At 37.4% G+C, this 8142-nt stretch overlaps 1 long non-coding RNA gene across 1 annotated transcript; it reads left to right on the top strand.

Annotated features, from left to right (window-relative positions):
• The first annotated feature begins 1587 nt into the window (after positions 1–1587).
• Positions 1588–3366, top strand: LOC131511373 (uncharacterized). The gene is made up of 2 exons (XR_009261493.1): positions 1588–2072; positions 2586–3366. It is a non-coding gene; the product is annotated as an uncharacterized LOC131511373 (long non-coding RNA).
• Positions 3367–8142: the final 4776 nt, after the last annotated feature.

Below are 8142 nucleotides of genomic sequence, written 5' to 3' on the forward strand. Positions count from 1 at the left end.
CCTATTGACAAAGGACAGGATAATTATGTTACAGAACAGAATGCATTGTCTTCAACTCTGACCATGTGAAAGCAATAATGTAACAAAAACCAGAATGGGAAGCGGAAAAAGTGGAAAGAGAAATCTTTTAGAACAGAAGTCAATACAGACTGTCTAAATTTGATAATTCAAGAAACAGATTTATGAAAGATCATGTAAACAACCACAAAACCCTAAAAGTAAAAATATGATTATCAAAAATCATGCAGTGAGGAGGAATACAAGACATAATATGAAGGTACCAAATTTCTCATACTTAATGATGAGTCAATAGATATCAGAGTTAATCAATATAGGTACAGGTATAACATTAAATCAATTATAAGTCACTAGAAGAACCAAATTCAGAAATTCTTCATCTTTTCAAAAATTTTTTTAACGTTTTCATTTTTATTTTTTAAAAAGAGACAACATGCACCTGTGTGGGGGAGGGGCATAGAGAGATGGGGGACAGGATCAGAAGCAGGCTCTGGGCTGACAGCAGTGAGCTACAGAGAGCTCAAAGTGGGACTCGAATTCAGGAACCATGAGATCATGACCTGAGCAGAAGTCTGATGCTTAACAAACTGACTGAGCCCCCAGACACCCCCCAAATTCAGAAATTCTTAATGGTTGCCGCTGAGCACCTGGGAAGAGGAATTATGAATGGGAGAGTAAGGAGTGAGACTGTTATTATTTATACACTTTTATACCATTTGATATTTCTTTAACACACCTTATTCCATATTTTTAAATGAATACCTATGATAGGGGAATAAATTTAAAATGATAAAAAATATTAATAGCTTATATTGGTGAATTACTTTATAAAAATATACTTACACAAATTGTCTTATTTATGCTTAGCAAGTCTTAAGAAAGTAAGATTTTGATCACCAATTCCCTGTGGGGTCGTTTGTGGGGGGGGGGTCCCACACCACCAAGCAACTAACATTAGCTGGTTGTGCTACAATTCAACTCAATTCTGACACTATCTACAAACAGATAACATCAGATCCCTCAGGTTGAGGGCTCTGACCTACAAGACTTCCTCCCCCCGCAACCCAACTTTAACAGCCAATTACAAATCCAAGTTATCGCTTCTGCTTCTGTCCAACCAGCTATAGACTAGAGGCTCCAATCCTTCTTGGGTTTGGTTAATTTGCTAGAGTGGCTCACAGAAATCAGGAAACGAGTTTATTCACCAGATCACCAGTTTACTACAAAGAATACCAAAGGATATGAATCAACAGCTAGATGAAGAGATACACAGGGTGAGGTCCAAAACAAGGAAGCTTCTGTCTCCTCATTGAGTTTGGGGACCAGAATGTTGTTACCTGTGCTCTGGTTCACTAATCTGGAAGCTCTGCCCTTTTGGGTTTTCATAAAGGTTTCATTACATAAGCATGATTAAATCATGACCTTTGGTGGTTGGTTCCACCTCCAGTCCCTCATCCCTTCCCTGAAATCAGGAAATGGGAGTGAAAGTTCCAACTTCCTTTCATTTGGTTCCCTTGGCAACCAGCTCCCACCCTTAGGTGCTTTCCTAGTCACTAATTAATATAAGAAAAGACATCTTTATTGCTCTCCCCTGGGAAATTCCAAGGGTTTTAGAAGCTCTGTGCCAGAAACAGGGACAAAGACACACAGTGACAAACAGAAAGATTCTACTATTCTTGTGTACAACTGAAGAAAAAAAAACAGTTAAAAAATGTTAGTGAAAACATGGAGAAATTAGAACACTTGTGCACTACTGATGGGAACGTAAAATGATGCAGCTTCTGTAAAAAGAGAATCTGGGTCTATATCCAAAGGAGCTGAAATCAGAATCTCAGAGAGATAACTGCACTCTCCCATTCACTACATCTTCATTCACAACAGTCAAGGCATGGAAACATCCCAAGTGTCCATCAACAGATGAATGGATAAGGAAAATGTAAGATATATGTACAATGGAATATCATTCACCCTTAAGAGAGAAGGAAAGCCTGCTATACACAACAACATGGATGAATCTGCTAAAGGGAATCTGTAAGGACATTATGCGAAGTGAAGTAAGTCAAATACAGAAGAACAAATACTGCATGATTCCACTTATATGAGGATTCAAAAATAGTCAAGTTCATAGAAACAGAGTAGGATGGTGGTTACCAAGAGCTGAGGGGAAGGGGAAACAGGGAGTTTGTTGCTGTTCAAAGGATATAAAGTTTCAGTTATGTAAGATGAATAAATTGTAGAGATCTGCTGTACAACACTGTGCCTACTGTTAACATAACTATATCTTCCACGTAAAAATTTGTTAAGAGGGTAAATCTCATCTTGTGTTCTTAACAACAGTTTAAATAAAATGAAAGAATTAAGGACATATGGAAACCAAAAAGATTCGAGGTGGGGGGGGGAATAGGCAGCTAATTGACAATGCAGAGGCACAAACTCAGGTCCCCTGTTGTCAGTTTCTGTTGTTGTTTGCAATTTTTCTGGAAAAAAAAAAGCACCCTTTAAAGTTTTATTGTGTTTGTTGTTTTGTTTCAAGTTCATAACATAATTTGTAATAACTCTATCTTAAGCGATTCTCCGAGAACGAGTTTTAGAGACAAGATTCTAGTAGAAGTAGTTTCTTAGGGAAAAGATTACAGAAAACAGCAATACTGAACAGCAGTGCTGAGAAAGGGAAAAGAAGGAAATAAAAGGTATGCTACCAAGCAAGTTACAATTGCAGAAACCTGGAGTGGACTTTTGGGGGCACCCAGGAAAGAGCATGAAATACACACCTCAGAGTTACTCTACCAACTGGTAAAGAAGCTTGACTATTTCTCTACTAAATGCTCTTGATGAGGGGACATTAGGTTGGGGATGTTTATTACTTGGCTTTTCCTGACAGCCTTGCAAACAGGACAGGCTTCAGTGGCTCCAAATGGAAGCTGGGCCTGAAGTACAGATGTGGTATTGGGAAGGACATACGGGCAGATATCTGTTACAAACTCCCAACTAAACTGTAACATTCCTTGTCAGCAGAATCCAGATCTTGCTCTTTATCTCTACCACCCAGCACGGGACCAATAGTGAATAAACACGGCATAATTCACTGGATTAAGAAAACCCAAGCATTCTGAACTCATCACTGGCTTGACGGACTTATTTTACCAAAAGTAGAAAAGCTTTGTATATAGTCTGTCACCAATGCAAAGATTTTCCTTATGGCATGGATTCCTAGATGCTGCTTTATAACAAGCACTGGTCTAGAAATAAGTTTTTACCAATCTGTGGTAAAATAAGAAAAAAAAATAGTAATTTCAAAATTTTGTGAAAATTATACATGTTGGATTAAAGAATGTGATGAGAATTTAACTCCATCCTGTATTTTTGGTATTTTCTTATGAAATTACAGTCAGAGTAAATGATATTCTCTTTTTCCCTTTCCATGCCTATATGCTCCTCTTATTTTCCTTTAATATCCCGGGGCAAAATTTTTCTAAGTGTGATCACACATTGTGTAAATCAATTTTTAATTAAAATCACACTACTTTATAATATAAAAAAATCTAGAAACCACTGATATATAGACTATTCCTTAATAAGATTTTTGTGAACTCATATTACCTTATGAGTTCTTTTCCAAGACTAAAATAGCTTTAAAATCATTGATGTGATTTCTTAAGGTAAATATGGTTACCAGCACCTTTAAAAATAATATAAAATTTGTTTACTCATAAAGGAACAAAAAATTGAACATTTGCTTAGCTATTTTAAAATTACATAACTAAAACTTATAAGTTTATTTATTTTGAAAAAGAGAGAGAGAGAGAGAGACAGACAGACAGTCATGAGCAGGGGATGGACAGAGAGAGAGAGAGGGAGAGAGAGAGAATCCCAAGCAGGTGCCACAATGTCAGCACAAGCCCAACTCGGGGCTTGGACTCAGGAACCATGAGATCATGACTGAGCAGAAATGAGAGTTGGATGCTTAACCGACTGGGCCACCTAGGCATCCCATGGGTAAAAATTTATGTTGAGTTTAATTTTGTGATTATCTTTACTTCTATAGTATGTAAAGTGTTTCATTTTAAACATGATACATAGGAATTTGTTGAAATGATTTACAAAGTAAGATATGTACATTTATTTGAAGAAAAATAATTATAGTCTTATTTAAAATCCTGGTGTATGCAAGATTAAAATGGTCATATTTTCTAAGTATAAGAAGATATTCAATGACCGTGAATATGTTTCTGAGATCATATCCTCCTCAACTCTTTTTTTTTAAAAAACATTTATTTATTTTTGAGACAGAGAGAGACAGAGCATGAACGGGGGAGGGTCAGAGAGAGAAGGAGACAAAGAATCCGAAACAGGCTCCAGGCTCTGAGCTGTCAGGACAGAGCCCGACGCGGGGCTTGAACTCACAGACCGCGAGATCATGACCTGAGCTGAAGTCAGCCGCTTAACCAACTGAGCCACCCAGATAACCCCCTCCTTAACTCTTTAAAACAAGAACTCTTTGTAGGCAAAAATGTGGTTTTGTCCAATTTCATGGATCTTCGTATATATAAAGTTGAATTCCTGTCCAGTTTCTTTTCACGTATGGAATGTTGAGTATGATGTAAATAATATAGTTGAAAGACTTGGAAAAATGGCTAGCAACAATCCACAATATTTGGGAATCTGGCAGAGCTCTCCCAAAGTGATGGAGCCAGAGCCATCTGGAGACATTGGTAGATCACACTGTGAGGCTTTAGCCAAACACGTGCAGGCAGAAACAGGTTAAAGTGAACACACATACACAAACTTTCAAGGAATAAGAAAGTTGGGGCGCCTGGGTGCTCAGTTGGTTGAGCCTCTGACTTTGGCTCAGGTCATGATCTCAGGGTTCATGGGTTCAAGCCTCATGTCAGGCTCTGTGCTGACAGCTTAGAGTCTGGAGCCCGGTTTGGATTCTGTGTCTCCTTCTTTCTCTGCCCCTCCCCTGCTTGTGCATGCACTCTCTCCCTCTCTCTCTTTCTCTCTCTCATAAATGAATAAACATAAAAAACAAATCACTGCAGAGCAATTTATAGCCTGGGACTAGGTCTTACTGCTGCTCCAACAGCTGCTCCAACTTTTTGTTTTTAAAGGGACATACTCAAAATCTCCTTTCCATTCATAGGTAATATTCTTGATTCACTACTTAGCACATTCCAGGTTTTCTTGTTTTTTAGCAGCTCTGTTTTGGAACTTACTTTATTCACTTTCTTCTATGTCTCTATAAGTTAAGTCTTCATGAAGCAGTGAGCCAAGACCCTTCCTTTCTCAGGAAGAGTATTAAGAGCGTATCATCACATGGCATCACCTCCGTTTATATTTCTCAGATACGTGGCACTCCTTTTCCTCATAATCAGCTGAATATGTCAGAGGCTGAGAAAAATGTCACTAAACCTTGTTTCTAAGCCACTTCCACATAATATTGTAAGTATTATGAATCCATTTATGGCCCTGCTTTTATGGTGTGGGGGGGGGGTGCATAGAAATCACTATTACTATTAATCCCATACTAACTGGCAAAGTCACCTAAAAGGTTTCATTATATTCCTAACATATAACTTACTACCAAAGATTAAGAATTTAGAGCCCATTTAGTTTTGAAATAATGGATTTTAAACCACAAAAGGTACTTGAATAAATAGATATTTCTTATGAATATTCTAATAAGAAATTATGCTAATGGAAATTGCTAAAGCTAAAAATGGTTGAGAAGGAGACTAATTACTTATATGCCATGAGCAATGTGGGACAAAAATAGATGATTCTTCAATCTTTAATGTTCAGATATTTCATTGATATATTCTTTTTTTTTTTAATTTTTTTTTCAACGTTTTTTATTTATTTTTGGGACAGAGAGAGACAGAGCATGAACGGGGGAGGGGCAGAGAGAGAGGGAGACACAGAATCGGAAACAGGCTCCAGGCTCCGAGCCATCAGCCCAGAGCCTGACGCGGGGCTCGAACTCACGGACCGCGAGATCGTGACCTGGCTGAAGTCGGACGCTTAACCGACTGCGCCACCCAGGCGCCCCTCATTGATATATTCTTGATGAGAAAGGAAACAAAGATTAACCTACAGGTTTAGAAAAATATTTCAAGAAGTAACAAAAATGTTTCAGTATATGCATAAATGTTATGGTTTTAACAAGTTTTATACAACCAATAGATGCTTTTATGAAAAATAATGACTCGGTTTTAAGTCACTAACCTTAAGAAACAGAGGATATCAAGACTTATTATAAAAGTAATATGTATGATATTGTTCCAAAGATAAAGCAATAGCAATAAATAGCAATAATAAATAAATAAATAAATAAATAAATAAATAGCAATAAAACAAAAAAGCCCCAAAATACACTCACACACGTACAGGTTCTTGATGACAAAGGTAATATTTTTAATTGAAAAAGCAACGGCAAAAAATTTCCCTTTCAAAATATGGTATTTGGACAATTGTATATCCACATGTAAAAGAATAAATAAAATTGATCCTTCTTTCAGACATGCCAAAAAGTTAATTCCAGATGGACTGTCATTCTAAATGTAATATATAAACATTAGGGGTGCCTGGGTGGCTCAGTTGGTTGAATGTCCGGCTTTGGCTCAGGTCATGGCTCGCCATTCACAGGTTCAAGCTCCACATCAGGCTCTGTGCTAACCAACAGCTTGGAGCCTGGAGGCTGCTTCAGATTCATTCGCATTCTCTCATTCTCTCCTCTCCCTTCTCTCTCTCTCTCTCTCTCTCTCTCTCTCTCTCTCTCTCTCTCTCTCTCTCTCTCTCTCTCCCCCTCTCTCCCCCTCCCCTGCTCATGCTCTGCCTCTGTCTCTCAAAAATAAATAAATGTTAAACATTAAATGAGGCACCTGGGTGACTCAGCCAATTAAACGTCCAACTTCGGCTCAGGTCAAGATCTCACATTTTGTGGATTCAAGCTCCCCGTTGGGCTCTGTACTCAGATTCTGTGTCTCCCTCTCTCTCTGCTTCCTCTGTTTTTCTCTCTCTCTCAAAAATAAATAAACATTAAAAAAACTTTTTAAGGAAAGAAAATATTGGCAATGGTTAACACTGTCCAAATTTCTGTTTATCTAAAAACACCATGAAGAAAGAGAAAATGCAAAACACAGAGTGGCAGAAAATATTAACAACACATATAAATAGCAAAGTGCTTGTATATAATATATATATATATATTAGAAAAAATGTATAAGCCAATTAGGCAAAAAATCCAATAAAATGAGTAAAAGACTTGAACAGGCATTTCACAAAAGAAGATATTCAAATGGCCAATAATATAAAAATGTGATGTCCATCAAGGATATGCAAATTAAAATCACAGCTATGGACCATTATATATATACCAAAATGATTAAAATTTAAAACTCTCAAAATACTCAAGTGTTGGAAAAGCTGAAATCAGCATTGTGATACAATGGACAAGTGAGTAGAGAAGGAGGAAGGTGAATTCTCGAAACCACTATATAGAATTTTTTGGTAATATTGATTCTTATTTAACAAATATAAATCCTAGGGACCAAAGATTCTAATCCAAATTAAATATCCCAAATTGTATGCATGTGCTGCCAGTCACACACACACACACACACACACACACACACACACACACACAAGAAATGTTCATAGCATCATTATTTGTAATAGTCAAAAAACCAGAAACAGGGGCGCCTGGGTGGCGCAGTCGGTTAAGCGTCCGACTTCAGCCAGGTCACGATCTCGCGGTCCGTGAGTTCGAGCCCCGCGTCAGGCTCTGGGCTGATGGCTCGGAGCCTGGAGCCTGTTTCCGATTCTGTGTCTCCCTCTCTCTCTGCCCCTCCCCCGTTCATGCTCTGTCTCTCTCTGTCCCAAAAATAAATAAAAAATGTTGAAAAAAAAAAATTTAAAAAAAAAAAAAAAAAAAAAAAACCAGAAACAACCCACATATACTTTATTTGAAAAATAAATGAATAAATAAATAAATTATAGCATTTCCATACAATGAAATACAATAAGAGTAAAAATATGACATGGATGCATTTAATGATAAAGTTAATTTTTTTAAGCTCAAGCCTTTGACTTTTGCCTCCAGCGAAACTATAGCAACAGGAATGG

Source organism: Neofelis nebulosa, chromosome 5 (assembly GCF_028018385.1).
Source record: "Neofelis nebulosa isolate mNeoNeb1 chromosome 5, mNeoNeb1.pri, whole genome shotgun sequence".
NCBI lineage: Eukaryota > Metazoa > Chordata > Mammalia > Carnivora > Felidae > Neofelis > Neofelis nebulosa.